Below are 16907 nucleotides of genomic sequence, written 5' to 3' on the forward strand. Positions count from 1 at the left end.
AGATATCGGAAACAAAATCAGTTGTGAGCTTCAGAACAAGCCAAAGTAGATTGGACAGACGAAGGGAAGTTGCACAAGTCTAAAGGGAGTTTTGGTCCAATAGTTTTATATGAAGTACAGAAAGGGAAGTTGTGCATTCACCGACCACAGACATATTATGAGAATGTCAACGTAGGTCATACCACGTGTGAGCATACATTCTCTTTGGAGTATTATGCAAAGGATTCCTTGCAGAGCGTGGTACAAGTGATTCCGACGGTGTATTTTGTTTGTGGAAGGAATGCTTATGTGTGGTTGCCTGAGAAATGGTACAGAACAAGTTATTTAGCGATCATTTTCCCCAAGATTCACCATACAGAAGATTTTGAATTGATCGAAGGAGGACATGTGAGAGTGAAGCGAGGTGAAAGAGCAGGAGCTATAGTTGGAGATGTTTTTGGTGCCATGATACCCACGTTGGGAGTGATTCTGAATGACGTGAAAATTCGAAGGTTGGTGACTGTTGTGGACGAATTATCCATGAATACAGCTAAGTCCTTAATGTTGGTTGAGGGTGAGATGTTATCAATAAGGACTATGGCTTTACAAAACCGTCTTGCTTTAGACGTCCTTCTAGCTAAAGAGGGAGGAGTCTGTAAACTTTTAAAGGTTCAAGAATGTTGCACTTATATACCAGACAACAGCAAAGATCTGGAGAAATATATAAGCAACATTACTGCTATTCATTATGAGATGGAGGATCTGACTGAAGAAACAGTGTGGGAGAAGATTGGGAAGGGTTTTGGTAAGGTGGTTTGCCAATCATGGGAAAGGTATTCTTGGTTACATTTTGAAGCCCATCATAATATTGGTGTGCTGTGTGATTGGATTGTGGGGATTGGTTAGAGTGTACCAGTGGTATAAGTCAAGCCGACTGGAAAGATCGTTGAGAATGCAAGAGAGGCAAATGGAGAGACTGCACGACAGTCAATATCAGAGTTTGTAGAACATGGAGTTGCTCACAAGTGGGAGAATGGCAACAAGCTCTGTGTAAATCGGTTCTTCCCTAAGGGTGGAGTAGAGTATGATGACATGGGACATCAAAGGGGGGAACTGATAGAGCACCATGTAATTTTGAAATTTGTAGGGGTGCACCATAATCCCGAGTAGTCAGCAACCACATATTTAGAGGGTCTACTAATGTAGTTTAGACTTATACTGTTAAGCTGAGAATCAGCATGATATGTAGTGATGTGGTTAATAATTAAAGACTAATGTAGTGTTCTAATTGAAATGTTGTCTTACCTAATGTAGAAGTATAATCATGTGTAAAATGTTGTATTACTAATGAAATGCTTTTGAAATGTATACACGCTTATTAAGGAGTGAATTAACATAGGCTTCTAACATGAAAGGTAGTGCTTACATTGAAAGCAAGATTAATACTCCATAGTTGTGAAATGTAATGTCATGTTGTATTAGAAATGTCTTTAAACGTGCAAAGGCCTGGGACATGTTGAAGCCAGTAGATGCCTAATTGTATTTTTCTTTTGTTAGCTTTAGTCAAGAAGGAAAGATTTTCTCTCTTCGGGGAAGAATCTGTCCTCAGCAAAATGTTGAATTGTACTTCGAATGCTTATATAGATTTTCCCATGTATTTCAGCTTGCAGGTGCAAGGCTTCAAGGCTCGTTAGGTAGAAGGGTCCATTGTTTAGGAGTTAGGATAGTAGGCGTGAATGGAGAAAAGCTGCCAAAGAATTTGGGAGTGCAACATTTAGCAAGGAAGGTGCCTGGGACCCAAGGACACACCAACGGACGCTGGATGGAAAGGTGCCATTCTGGAAAAATCCAAAGATCTTCACCTGCCAGAGGGGTGTACCACTGGGCGTGTCGACTGTTTTTGGGATTTTGTATTAGGGACAGCTCCCACGGGTGTAGAAAGCTGTAGAGAGAGTCTTGGGAACCTTAGGGCAGAATGGGGGGTAATAAGGAGCATCTTAGAACGAGCTCGACAGTTAGAATATTTGCCTGGAAAAAGTGAATGTACTTCTTTGGAAGTCTTCACCGCTGACACCTTTACTCTTGTCTGATGAGAAAATTATGTAGGGATGTCACCTTAGAATAGTGTAGGGACAGACTAATCACTTTCTTTTTCTTTTTGTAAATGCAGTCCAAACTACAAGCTGGAACTGTTCTTGGTTGCCTAATGTTACTCGAATTGACTTTGCTGTTTATTCGGAGTCGTCTGAGAATCTTGTACAGAATTATGTTTGTATTAGTGCCAGTTTATTTTCTGAACCTCTTGCTGAGATGTTTGTATGTCCAATTATTTTTGGCTTTGTAATAAACCTTTGAAACTTCAGTTCGTAGTCAGTGGTCCTTTGAGTTTAATTTGGATTTAATGGTGAAGTTGTTCAAAGCTGTTGTAAATCTTCCCTTTATTCTTCTGGAACAGGGAAAAAGGTCCAGTCGACCTGGTTTGGGATTCTAGAGATGAGTAAGAAAATCTAGATGAAAATCCCAGCTTCCCCACCACCTTATTAAAACTTTTTTCGCCCAGTCGACTCTTTGACCAGGCGGAACACCGACAGATGGTCTTTCCGTCTGACGGGGCCCCCCCGCTATAGAAATATGGCGGGGAGAAATGGCATGCGGGCGAGAGGGAATTTCGGGCGGATCGCCACCGTCATGCGGGCGGTGGCGACCCGCCCGACATTCTAATGTGCCCCAAAATGTTTAAATGTAAATTGATACTTGTATAGCGCACTACTCACCCGCAAGGGTCTCAAGGCGCTTGTACGAATACCGCTGTGGAACCCATCCTGGCTTTCCCCGTGAGGCGTCCACTCCTGGGCACCCCCAAGGTGGAGGCCAGGCATCCTTAGCGTTGTGGGGGCTGTTGTGGAGATTAAGCAAGCTATTGCCCAGAGTTGCAGAGTGGGACTCCATGATTGGAATAGGCACCGAGGCGAGAATTATGAGGTCCGTGGAATTTTGAGCCCAAGACCCGCCAAGGCGGGGAATTGAACCCTGGTCCCGGGCTAGACCTCTGCATCAGGGTCTACCGCTCTTATCATTGAGCCACACTTCTCCTCTTTAAAGTGTCATGTAGCATGCACCTTGTGTGCTTTACATGTGCACCACTGTTTTGGAGGTGCCTCGAGGGTGGCATTAGGCCATTAGGTGACCTTGGTTTTGTGTTTCCCAATTTGCAATTTCCTACTAGGAAATATCCAATTTGGAAATGTAAACCCATTCGTACCTATGGGCCTTTAGGCTCATAGGAACAAATGGTTTAGCATTCCTTAATAGCGATTTCCTAATAGCGATTCCTACTCTGTAGGAATCGCTATTAGGAAATCTCTATTTTTGTATAGCCCATTTAGCATTTCCAAAATCGCAATTTCTTAGCATTCGCTACTTAGGAAATGCAAACTGGAAGTTTTGCACATGTGGCCCAGAGTACCTAAAAGCATAAAGCACCAACCGCAGCTATCTGGTCTCGCTGGACTGAGTCAAATTCAAAAGTTCAGGACGACTTCAATAGAGAGTCTGTCAGATACAGTCCTAGATTTGTCCCACTGAAGGCTTACCTTATCAACTTTTATACCAAGACTCCCGTTCACATTGGAGGGAGTTATGAGGAGAAAGGCGAGTGTCATGAGTGGTGATCAGAATGACAAGGGGAGCAGGCTGGGCACCACGGAAGGGTAGACTGGTGCTTCATGCGGGAGGTCCCCGCAAGCGTTCGATGCAGATGTTCAAAGAGATGGGCTGGTGGCGGCTCACAAGGATTTTGAGTGTGAGTGTGGTGCAGCCATGCGTTTCCCCCTGCGATGGCCCTAGGTTTAGTAGCTTAGCCCCAACGCAGGCTCCCTTGCACCATAGTGCAAGGGTGTCTACAAGCAGGGGTGGATTGTTTATGTGTAGGAAGGTGTCCTTTCTTGCGCATAAACAATCCTAAAATGCAATGTTGTCACTTTCATGTGTGCTGCTTCATGCAGCACACATGAAAGTGACAAAATGTAATGTTTTCCTTTAGATTGTTTATGTACAGGAAGGGGGACCTTCCTGTACATAACCAATCCATGGCATTTTGCTTTTTATATGTGTGCTGCACAAGGCAGCACACATGGAAAAAGCAAAAACGAGGAGAAATAATGTATTTCTCCTCGTTTCGCCATATTAAGACTAGGTTTTACCTGGTCTTAATTTTGGCATTTGCCTCCTATGTACGCCACCCTTGTACATAGGGGGCAGCGTCAAAAACAATGGGTGTTGCGGTGGAACGCCCACTGCAACACCCACTGCCCACTGATTTCACGCTAACCATAACGTGAAAGGGGGCCTTATTTACAAGGCAGAGTTAAGCCGCAATAAGTTAACGCTGCCTTGTAAATAAGACGCAGCCCTTTTTGCCATCACAACATCCATCAAAGTGACTTTGTGGTGGCGATAGGGTCTTGTACATATGCCCCCTGAAATCTTAATATACATATAAATAATACTCCATTGAACTATCTATTGGTGGCACAATTATACAGATTTCTAACGGAAAGGACCTGATTACAAGTCAAGTTATTGGGCGTCCCAATGTTCCTGCACCCAATTTACCCAGGTGTGATAAGTAACAGTCGACCCGATTTTACATTCCAGAAAAGACGAGCGGTAAAAACACCTGAGGCTTTGGCTGCAACAGTAGATAAACCTGCTCTGAGGGTCTCTGCTGTCCTTTTTAATCTGGCAAGGAGGGAGCATAATTCGATTCCCTGCCCTCCCTCACTCTCTCAACCCTCTGCCCTCGCTCTGTCTCCTTTCAGCCCCACCTACTCACATTTGTCACCTGATCGCAGCAGCTGATAAATTTGTACATTAGTACACATACAGCTCTGTACTCTGTGCGGAAATCTGGCGGGTATAACTAGTACCACTCAGTAATTCCCTATGTTGTGCGGATTAATGTTTAGTAGCAGGAATTGCATGTGAAAATGTAATCTGATAATGATATTTCCGACTGTCTAGAATTTCCTCATGGAATTCCTCTATAATATCAACAGGCACTAAACAGTTACTTACATACATTCATTGGTGCAAACATACATGTGCAATCAATGTTTGAATAGCATCCACTATAATTTATTTAAAGTAGAATCTAAAATCTGTGTACTCCCTTCAGCTTCCAAAGAATGGTTTTCTTCCAAGAGGTTCGAATATGTTCTAAATATTCGTGACTTAGACAAATACAAATTAGAAAAGCTTAAGGAGAGAAGACTGCTGTCCTAACAGTATTGTTTGCTAGAAACCCTTGCACGCATTATGGCTGTTCACTGTATATTTTATTTACGATCAAAGATGTTCTGCCTTGCTCTAGCTAGATTTTCATTTGATTAAAATTTCGTGGCATTTTTATTCCATATTAATAGCATAGCATTAAAAGCGTGGCACCCTTTCTTTCTTAAACTCCCTCTCCTAACTACCCCATCAGCAGAGATTAAATATGTGAAATGAGCTGGTAAATGTAATCATGTCTGTTTCAGTGCATTGAAGAGCTCTCTATCAAGCTATGGGACGAGGGTTGCTGAATTCTTTTGACAAGCGGTATTTCTGTAAGAGTTGTATAAACGCTGAATGACAAAGCTGCCTCAGACATATATGACATACTATAGCTTTAGGGCACATATGCCTTTATTTTTTCCATTAGATTGCGAATTAATTTAAAATATGATTTTTTTTTTTTGCATCTCAGTTTAGTTCGTGGATGGATAGCACGCAAGTGAAAAGCATGTGTTGTTTTTCAAGTGAGACAGCAACAGGACATCATGGCCGGACTGCCGCAGCAGGCATTGGGGGTTTCCCTGGGCGGCTGGAAGAATGGGGGACAGTTTCCAGTGGTGGGGGGGCCTGTTTTTTTTTTTACTTGAGGCCGATTTTGAAGTGGTGCTGCAATATTGGTCCCCAGTACAAACAAGCATTTACAATGCAATGGCTACGGCCTTGTTAAAGTTAGAACTATTGGCATTGCAAATGGCATTTTTTCATTTTTGTTTTTTTTAAAACTTCAATAAATGGTATTGTCATTTACAATGGCAATAGGTGAGCATTAGAGAGTAGTAGAGAGTATTAGCGAACACAGAGCCACACACACACACACACACACACACACACACACACACAGAGCCCCACACACACACAGACACGCCCCACACACACACATACAGAGCCCCACACACACACAGACAGAGCCACACACACACACACAGACAGAGCCACACACACAGACAGAGCCACACACACACACACATACAGAGCCCCACACACACACAGACAGAGCTCCCCACACACACACAGACAGCGCCACACACACAGACAGAGCCACACACACACACACAGGCAGAGCCACACACACACAGACAGAGCCACACACACACACACAGACAGAGCCACACACACACAGACAGAGCCACACACACACACAGACAGAGCCACACAGACAGAGCCACACACACAGACAGAGCCACACACACAGACAGAGCCACACACACACACAGACAGAGCCACACAGACAGAGCCACACACACGCAGACAGAGCCACACACACACACACAGAGCCACAGACACAGACAGAGCCACACACACAGACAGAGCCACACACACAGACAGAGCCACACACACAGACAGAGCCACACACACAGACAGAGCCCAGCGGCAGGCATGGAGCGCACGGTGCGGGACGGGGAGAGCCACGAGGAGGAGAGAGGTGAGAAGAGGGGTGGGGGAGAGGAGGCGAAAAACCAGGAACAGAGGCACAAAAACCGGGAACAGAGGCACGAAAACCGGGAACAGAGGCACGAAAACCGGGAACAGAGGCACGAAAACCGGGAACAGAGGCACGAAAACCTTATCACAAGCAGGGAACAGAGGCACCAGCAGGGAACAGAGGCACAAGCTGGAAAAGAGGCACAAGCAGGGAACAGAGGCACAAGCAGGGAACAGAGGCACAAGCAGGGAACAGAGGCGGGAAAAGCGAGCACAAGCACTTACCCTCGGTAGCTCCGGCAGGAAAGCGAACCACGCCTTAATCCCTGAGAGGCTGGCATCGAAGTCCTGTACCAATGACTTCATCTGCAAGCGGCAGTTTGAGACCCCAGTCCATTTTAATTCACTAGTTCGGTCCAGCAGCCCCAAAAGTATACCCCTGAAAAATTCCTTTCTGATAATTAGAAATTGTTTACACAGACTATTCCCCCCCCCGCAGGCTGAAAGACCTATCGCTACCGCCCCCACACAACATGTCTTCCTATGTAATGCATTGCCACTGCAGCGGGATTCTAACATGCACCGGGACTGCTCTTGTAACTGGAATTATGGTTGCATACAGGGTCATCCAGTACAGCCGTAGCAGTACAGGGTCCCACAGATCGTCCCATGGTACATCCGAAGCAGTACCCTAGGTCAATGCATTACCTGTAACAAGGGCTTCGGGTGAAGGCAGATGTCACTTTCGCAGGTCGTGGAGCCAAAGAATGTATATTTTACAGGTCAGCGCCATGACGTGCCTCGCACAGCCTGACATACTTTGAATAAACAATAACACACCAGCACACACCTGAGGCGAGAGAGCTCTAATCTCCTGGAAGGGTGGAGGCGCATCTATGAACCATCACTCCCAAGAAAGACCTAACCCTGCACTTCGAAAGCACAGTCAGAGCCAGCACAAATTGGCCGTAAGCAAGGCCGCAGCGTAGCAGAAACTAAACATGCCCTCCCAGCCCCACCCACGATTAACTAATCCCAACACCAATACCCCAAACCCCCTGCACGCCTAGGCTGCATGTCGCCCACACACCCTCTCCCGCAGCGCCGCAAACCTACCCACCGCACACCGGAAAGCCAGGCCTCCCACCCCTCCCCCCTCTCTGAAGGCCGTCCCCAAGCCCGCCACCGCCAAACCACGCACACCCTAGTAACGCCCTTGAGCCCCACAACCCTCCCTGGCCCAGGCGGCAGGCCAAACACCCCCGGCCGACACATACGCAGGAACACCAGTCAGGGAACAGGACCACCTACCCCTGGAGCCTGCCATGACCCATCGCAGCCTCCACATGGAAGTGAAAGCGGCTTTGGGCTCTGCTCATCTGGCCAGGTGAGGGCGGTTATCCAATTGATCTGTGTGCACACTCAGTCGTAAAGCGGTCAGGACTGGCTCCCTGAGCTACTCTGCCGGTATCCTGTCCTCTGCTTGGGAACCCAACTGTGCATGCCCTATGCGTCGCGTTGATGCTAGCTTAGCCGCACATTCCACAAATAGATGCGTACAAGGGCTTTATATCTTTATTTTTTGAGTTTTATACATAAGCACCAGTTACATTATACAAAGACACATACATTTTTATGTCCACACGGTTCCCCAAAAACAACAAGCGAGCTCCGGCTGATCACCACCATCTTTCGCCGAGGCGAAGCAGAAATGCCTCGGAGAAAGCACGGTCATTTTCTGATTCGGGGTGTGGTTTTCTTTCTCTCCTCTTCCCATTGGCTGGAAGGTAAAATTCCAGCCAATGGGAAGAGGAGAGAAAGAAAACAAGAAAGAAGCTAAAAAAGACGCCCCCGAATCGGAAAAAGACGGGGCTTGAACGGAGTGACACCCCTCTCCTCCAATGGCTGGCCTCCGTTTAGGAAGCCAGCCAATGGAGAAGAGGGGTGGGTTCAAGCCCCCATAGTAAAAAACATTAAATCTCAGATCGAGACTACGCAACCGCAGCCTACGGTCCGAGACCTAAAAAGCAGCAGTGCTACTCCTCGACAACCCCCTTCGCCCCCACAGGGGGCTGGTCCGACAAAATTGCCAGGGCTGCTTTGGGTTCCCAGTCCGGCCCTGCAGGACGTAGTAAGTAACAGACAGTCTCACTTGAAGTTAATGGGGCACAAGCAACTCCATAAATTGGTGGAGTTTGGTACAACCAAACTTGCGGTTCCACGACAGTTTCCAAGCCATGTTTAAAATAGAGGAAGCCACATGGTTCTGGATTCAGAGCCTCAACATGTCTGACGTCTCATCGGCCCTGGCCTGCTCACTGGGGGCATATTTAACATACTTTCATACAGCACAACACAGTCGTTCACCGTGCTTCGGACCACACTCCGCAGGCACACGCCGGGAGCATTTTACGAGCGATTTTTAAAATTATTGTGATATTTCTGTGATATTTCTGTGTTATAACTAGCTGCTAGCAATCTAAGCCTACCTTAAACAGCCGAGAGCGTTCCTCAGCGCCGGCTGCAACGATTAGACAGACGCCATTCCGGCGAGATCTTGGGCCACGCCCACCTTGCAGGCCACGCTCCTTCGCTAGAAATCATATAAAAGCGCCAAAAATCGAGCGCCACACAGATTTGAACCACACTCCGCAGGCACATGCCGGGAGCATTTTACGAGCGATTTTTAAAATTATTGTGATATTTCTGTGATATTTCTGTGTTATAACTAGCTGCTAGCAATCTAAGCCTACCTTAAACAGCCAAGAGCGTTCCTCAGCGCCGGCTGCAACGATTAGACAGACGCCATTCCGGCGAGATCTTGGGCCACGCCCACCTTGCAGGCCATGCCCCCTTCGCTAGAAATCATATAAAAGCGCCAAAAATCGAGCGCCACACAGATTTGAACCACACTCCGCAGGCACACGCCGGGAGCATTTTACGAGCGATTTTTAAAATTATTGTGATATTTCTGTGTTATAACTAGCTGCTAGCAATCTAAGCCTACCTTAAACAGCCGAGAGCGTTCCTCAGCGCCGGCTGCAACGATTAGACAGACGCCATTCCGGCGAGATCTTGGGCCACGCCCACCTTGCAGGCCACGCCCCCTTCGCTAGAAATCATATAAAAGCGCCAAAAATCGAGCGCCACACAGATTTGAACCACACTCCGCAGGCACACGCCGGGAGCATTTTACGAGCGATTTTTAAAATTATTGTGATATTTCTGTGATATTTCTGTGTTATAACTAGCTGCTAGCAATCTAAGCCTACCTTAAACAGCCGAGAGCGTTCCTCAGCGCCGGCTGCAACAATTAGACAGACGCCATTCCGGCGAGATCTTGGGCCACGCCCACCTTGCAGGCCAGGCCCCCTTCGCTAGAAATCATATAAAAGCGCCAAAAATCGAGCGCCACACAGATTTGAACCACACTCCGCAGGCACACGCCGGGAGCATTTTACGAGCGATTTTTAAAATTATTGTGATATTTCTGTGATATTTCTGTGTTATAACTAGCTGCTAGCAATCTAAGCCTACCCTAAACAGCCGAGAGCGTTCCTCAGCGCCGGCTGCAACGATTAGACAGATGCCATTCCGGCGAGATCTTGGGCCACGCCCACCTTGCAGGCCACACCCCCTACTCCGCCTACATTATGTGCTGTCACCGGAAGCGCAGCGGACGAGCGCAGCGGGAGCGCCGTTTTCGCGCCGAAGGCGCGCCTAAGGCAAGCCCGTCTGCGCCCGTCATCGCCACGACATCGCCAGTCGCCAGTCCCCCTGGTTCAACCACACCCCACTTGCTCATACGGTATGACCGTGAGGAACTCCTTGGCATGAACCTTAGCCAAAGATGCTCTAATGCTACTGGCACCCTGGGCCACTCGCAACTCTATTGCAATCGTTGCCATTTTTCATCCAGCATGCCTACTCGCGTGTGGGGATGCCGTGCCAGAACCACAACCCCGCCTCTGACGATACTACAGCTCAATGTCAGATCCCTCTCTAAACACCATCTAGAGGTAAACTCACTCTTACTGGATGAAAATCCTGACATCCTCTTTCTCTGCGAAACATGGCTACGAGACGGCGTATCCACCATCCCTAACCTGACGCTCCCAGATGAGTTTCACCTGGCCACTATAAACCGTGAAACTCGAGGCGGCGGCATCGCAGTCATCTATAAAAAACACCTCACCTGCTCTTTTACTAAAGAATCTCTCCCTGACTGTGAAAGCGCCCAATTTAAAATTAGCATTAGCCCTCAGTTTACGATATCTGGTCTATACATATATCGCCCACCAGGCCCGGCCTCCAGGTTCATTGATGCCCTCCTCGAAACGTCCACGGCGCTCATCACCAAATCCGCCAATTTCACGATTCTAGGTGACCTTAACTTACATTTTGATCTAATTAATGACCACACAATTGCTAATCTTCTCACAGATCTCTCGGCACTGCAACCTAACTCTCTTATCCATGCTCCTACCCTTACAGCCGGCCATACCCTAGACCCAGTTTTTACCAACATCCAAGAGGCAGCTACAGAGATCCCCACCCCTATGGGATGGACGGACCACTACCTCATCAAACTAATGGTCCCAGCACCCAAACGTCAGTATAAAACTGAATCCAACCGTCGCTTAAAAAGACCTTGGCACAAACTCTCTACCCCCACTCTTCATGAGACCCTAGGAGAATTCCACTGCGAAGCCAATCAGGAGATAGATACGACCTATACCTCGTTCACTACCTGGATTACCAATGGGCTTGACACTCTCATTCCAGCCAAGCTAACTAAAGGACGTATCACACCTTCTAATCCGTGGTACGATGATACCCTTAAAGCAATGCGTAAGGACTGTAAAAGAGCCGAGCGTCAATGGAGGAAAAACTTGGACGATCAGGATAAGGCTAACTATTTATTCAAGCTTAAAGCCTATCACAAAGCCCTCAGCACTACCCGCGCAACTTTCTATGCTGACAAAATTAGTTCCAACTCGAACCCATCTAAAGTGATCTTTAAACTGGTCAAAGAACTAAGAAACCCTAGGTCGCCCTCTCCCAAAATTTCTTCTAACGAACAATGTGAGCAGCTGGCCACATACTTCATTGAAAAGGTCCAAAAAATCAACGCTACCTTTCTACAGAACCCTCCACACGCTGGGGAATTTAAGACACCAGCCTCCATCAGCACCCCTCTCACCCAAATCCCTGCCATCACGGCTGCTGACTTGACCAAACTCTGCAAGAAAGTGAAATCTGGCTCCCCGGCTGACCCTATGAGCCCCTCTCACTTCCTGGATTCGATTGACTTCTTCCTACCCCCCATGCTGGACATCCTCAATCTCTCCTTCACTTCCGCTTCTGTACCCATAGCTTGGAAGCAAGCGTGGGTATCACCGATAATCAAAAAACCTACCCTTGACCCTTCTAAACCGGAAAACTTCCGGCCAATATCCCTCCTGCCCTGGATATCTAAAATAGCAGAAGCCCATGTCAATGGCATCCTCTCTAAACATGTGGACCTTAACCGAATCCTGGATCCATCTCAAAATGGCTTTCGAGCGGGCCATAGCACCGAATCTGCCCTATTGGCCACCACCGAACATCTCCGGACGATTTTAGACTCCGGTCAAAGTGCTGCGCTGATTCTTTTAGATCTCAGCCCAGCCTTTGACACGGTATCCCATGACATCCTTCTGAAACGGCTGGAGATGGCCAGTGTGACTGGCCTTGCTCTTGCATGGTTCCAATCCTTTCTTAAGGACAGATCCTTCAAGGTGTCAGCCCCCCCATTTCTCTCTAAATCCTATCCCATAGCACAAGGAGTCCCGCAGGGCTCAGCGTTGAGCCCCTCCCTCTTTAACTTATATGTCCAGCCGCTTGCGGATGTGGCCAAAGAGTGGGGGCTCACGCTGGTCTCATACGCCGACGACACCCAGTTGGTCGTCACCCTCACTGAAAGCCCGTCCATCGCGGCATCCAAGTTCAGAGAGGGCATGGCAGCGGTGGCACAATGGATGACGGATAACTACCTCCAACTTAATGCCGGGCAAACCGAGGTGCTCCTCCTTGGCCGAAACACCAGCCTATGGAACGAGCACTGGTGGCCGTCATCCCTTGGCACCACCCCACTCCCTAAAAATTGTGTAAAAAACCTGGGAGTCTGGATGGATGCTAACCTTAGTTTCCAGTCACACACTAAAAAGGTGGCAGCCACCTGTATAGGTCTCCTAAGGAACCTCAGGCCTATACTCGGATTCTTTGACGCAAAGACTCGCCAGCTAATTGTCCAGGCAACCATCTTGTCACGCCTGGACTATGCGAACGTCCTCCTCCTGGGAGCAAACAAAGCAGAAACGGCTAGGTTCCAACGAATCCAGAATGCGGCGGCTAGAACGCTGGTCAGTCTCCCACGCAGAATCTCAGCCAGAGCCACCATCCGCAAACTCCACTGGCTGCCCGTGGAACACAGAGTTAAATTTAAAGCTCTCATCACTATCTTTAAAATTGTTAAACAGGGAAACCCCCCTCTGCTGCGAAACCTGGCCCGACCCTATGTCCCTGCTCGTGAACTTCGCTCCTCCAACCAACTTCTTCTGAAAGTACCCAGAACCAAGCTCTGTCGTACTGGAGGTCGCTCCTTTAGCGTTCTCGGACCCAAACTATGGAACGATCTCCCGCTCAGCATACGTTCCATAGACTGTCTCCCAGTCTTCCGTAAGGCAATCAAGACCCTCCTCTTCCCTGCTCTCTAGGGCTTTTCTCTACTCTGCCTAGTAGGTGTGTGTTTGTTCTCTCAGCGCCGGGACGCCCCATTGCTGGGGTAGCTGTTGCGCTTCACCAAACCTAGAAACCTAGAAATTCGCTGAGTGCCTGAAAGGACAGAAATCAGGCGTATTGAACATCATAGGGCCCATTATTATCTTTTCCTTGCAGTGCCACACTTCAGGCAGCCTAGCACCCATGCAGGTACCCTTGGACCATGGAGCAGAGGTCCCTGCATTACAAGGAGAATTATTTTTGGCAGGAAGGCATACCTTCCAGGCCCAAAAACATGTTGTGAGGCATTGTCCTCTTTCTATGTAGGCTTCAGACTGCAGCACACATGGAGAGAGGAAATAACGAGGAAAAAAAAGATTTTTCTCCTTTTTATACTGTCCTCTGGGGTTGCATTATAAGCATGGGAACGCCCAAATTCCACCCATGCACACCTTTCAGAATGAAACATAACGCAATGTGGCGCAAGCCGATGTATCATGTTACATTTTTTTACAAAAGCCACTTAGTGCGGCGCAAATTGCCCCTTGCGTGGCTTTGTAAATATACACTAGGATTTTGCGTCATAGAGACACAACAAAGGTGGTGCAACCATGATGCAAAATGTTAGAAAATCTGGACCTGGGTTTCTCATGCATTTGTCATGCAATGCACGGTGGATCCAAAAAGAGAAACCTAAAAATGGCCCACAACACGCAAACAACTTTCTCTGTATCAGGATCATTGATTTGTTGTCTTCCACAAGCAAATTACATTTTTTAAGTTTGTTTAAGAAAATAAAGAAGAATGCCGAAAAGGCAAAAAAGTTAGGCCTACTCAAATTGAATCCCTGCAACATTTGAATACTGTTGGAAAAGAGATCTCCAACATGTACACAGGGATCTCAAGATATGGTGTGTGTTTTATGGCTAAATAATGAATCACTGACTGACAACCAACATTTTTGTCTTAGTGTAGAGCTTCTATTATTAACTTCACAGTGTCAATATTTCGGACTTTGACATTATGTACAGGTCAACATTTTGACATCAGTAATGTGGAGAAGTAGTGTAGAGTAGTGAAGAGGAGGCTAAGGGCCTAATTATGACTACACTGTGGTGGCAGTGCAGCCACCACCGCACCCGCTGTTTGACCACCGTATTACAAGCTGGGCGGTCGGACCTCCATGGGATTGTGGCAACGGCCAGGGATCAGAGAACCCTGGTGGTGTTGCGGTGTTCTTGAGGCCGCAATATGTGCAGCGGCACCACAAAGCATATTACGCATTTTATGTCTGCCACAGTTTAACGTTGTGATGAGCCCACCATTTAAACTGTGGCAGAGAGGACACAAAAGGAGGCCCTACAAGGTCCTCGTTGCCTCAAGGCCATGGGGTGCATGCCTCCTGTGTGCTGTACCCCCTTTTCTGCAGTGCATGGACTTTATAGTCCATGCCATGCAGAAATCGGATTTGACGTTCCCATAGCAGTGCCTTATTAATAGGCACCGCTGTGAATGCGCCAAAGGTTCGCCCACCAGACCACAAGATTACTCGTAATCTGATGGGTGGATGGCCGGCAATCAAGTTTGGCATTCCTAGAGCAGGAAGCTGGCACGGCGGCTCGCTCCAGGACCGCAAAACTTGTAATCTTGCCTTAAGTCTTACCTGATCTCTGGCTGTGTTAACTGAAGTTTGCTCACCCTAGTATACATCAGTTTGAGAGTAACAAAGTATATGGTGCAAATGTCGAGGAACGATGGGGAAATATACCTTCACAGTCTTTCCTCCTGTAGCCCTTCCTGCTTCTGTCCACATATACTCAATCAGCAGCAGCACATATATTACTGGTGGCAGAGTAAAAAAATGTGCAACAACGATATTGGTTATACAATAGGCTTGAACCGGAGTCGGCATTTTGTTTCTGTTGAAATAGCCTTCCTGTGTAATATGACACAGTTTAATTACCTAAGTATCTGACAATTTCGCCAGTACCCTAAACAGTAAGGCAGAATCCTGATTACATGACATGCCAATAGTATGATGTGAATGCCTTGAAGGATATCGATCTACTTTAAACTTGTCTACTTCAATTATAACTTCTGCAGCACTGATAAAGCTTGATGCTTTCCATATGGATGTTTCTACCAGACCCAGACACTTTCCTGCCCCTTGCTGAATCCTGGGATATCATGTAATATTCTGGGATAGCGATAGCTTGGGGTACTGCAATCTCTTTGACAGGGACATGGAGGAAGAAAAGATGGAATATATCCTTTATCTTAGAGCTCTTCTGTGCCATCTAGGATTTTAGAGCACAATGATAAATAAGAAAGTAAGTTTGCCACCAGTCAGATGAAGCGCAACACTTTGGAGAAGTTTAAACTACGAACTGCCTACAAATCACTTTAGAATATTTCACCAGTAGGGAGCTGATGAAGCACATTAATCTCTGTGCTGAAGTAGAGGAGAAATGAGGTTTCTGAACTCATTCACATTTTTATTTGGCCCTATCCCTAATGTTTGCCCTAAGATCACTACAGCTTTATAATCTCTTTGAAACTTCCCTGCAGAAAAGTGGATTAATATTTGGGATGCCAAAGGATAAGGCCACCACCTGCTAGAATATGTCATGCAAATAAAATCAAAAAAAATAAACCTGTGATCAGTCCCTGGTGACAGGGCCGGACTGGCCATAATGGGCCCTGGGCATTTTCCTGCTGGGCTGAAAGAGTGGGAGCCAGATTTCGAGCAGTGGGGGTTGCTTTGTTACTGGGGGCTGGTTTTGCAACAGTGCTGCACGCGGCAGTAGTGCTAAAACGGCCAGCAGCAGGGCTAACAAAGTAGCACAGCAGTGCTCCTCACTTGCACCCCCTCCACGGCTGGTCCAGCTGAATTGCTGTATTGCTGGTTTGTGCTCCCAGGCCGCCCCTGCTGGTGTTGTGACACAAAGCAGTAAGGCCACCAACATAGTGGTCATTTTGCAATATTCCACTTACAAGAGTGGCAATGTGCATCATATCATGGCAAGTGTACACCAACCCATCTGAAATGATAAAGGTAGTGGCTGTTTCCCCTTCAGTGAACAATTGCATTGCACCCAGTGGACAGTTGACATACAGGACCATTTTTTGCGCTGTATGTTGTTCATTTCCAATTACTAACTACCTTACTGTTAAATTCAATTCAATTTCATCTATCTTATCTTATCTTATTATGGCACATGTGAAGTATACTTCCTGTCATTACTATGGCATATCACACTAGTGGTAATCAGGGAAGTCTGTTTCCTGGGATAATACATTGGTGGGTTGTGCTCCAGTTTGTTTGTAAAGTCTTCATTATGAGTCACTCAGAGAAATGCCAATTATTTCCCCATCCTGGAATTACCATTACTGGGTGGCCTGCTAAATCT

This window comes from Lissotriton vulgaris, chromosome 11, assembly GCF_964263255.1.
Source record: "Lissotriton vulgaris chromosome 11, aLisVul1.2, whole genome shotgun sequence".
Classification (NCBI taxonomy): Eukaryota; Metazoa; Chordata; class Amphibia; order Caudata; family Salamandridae; genus Lissotriton; species Lissotriton vulgaris.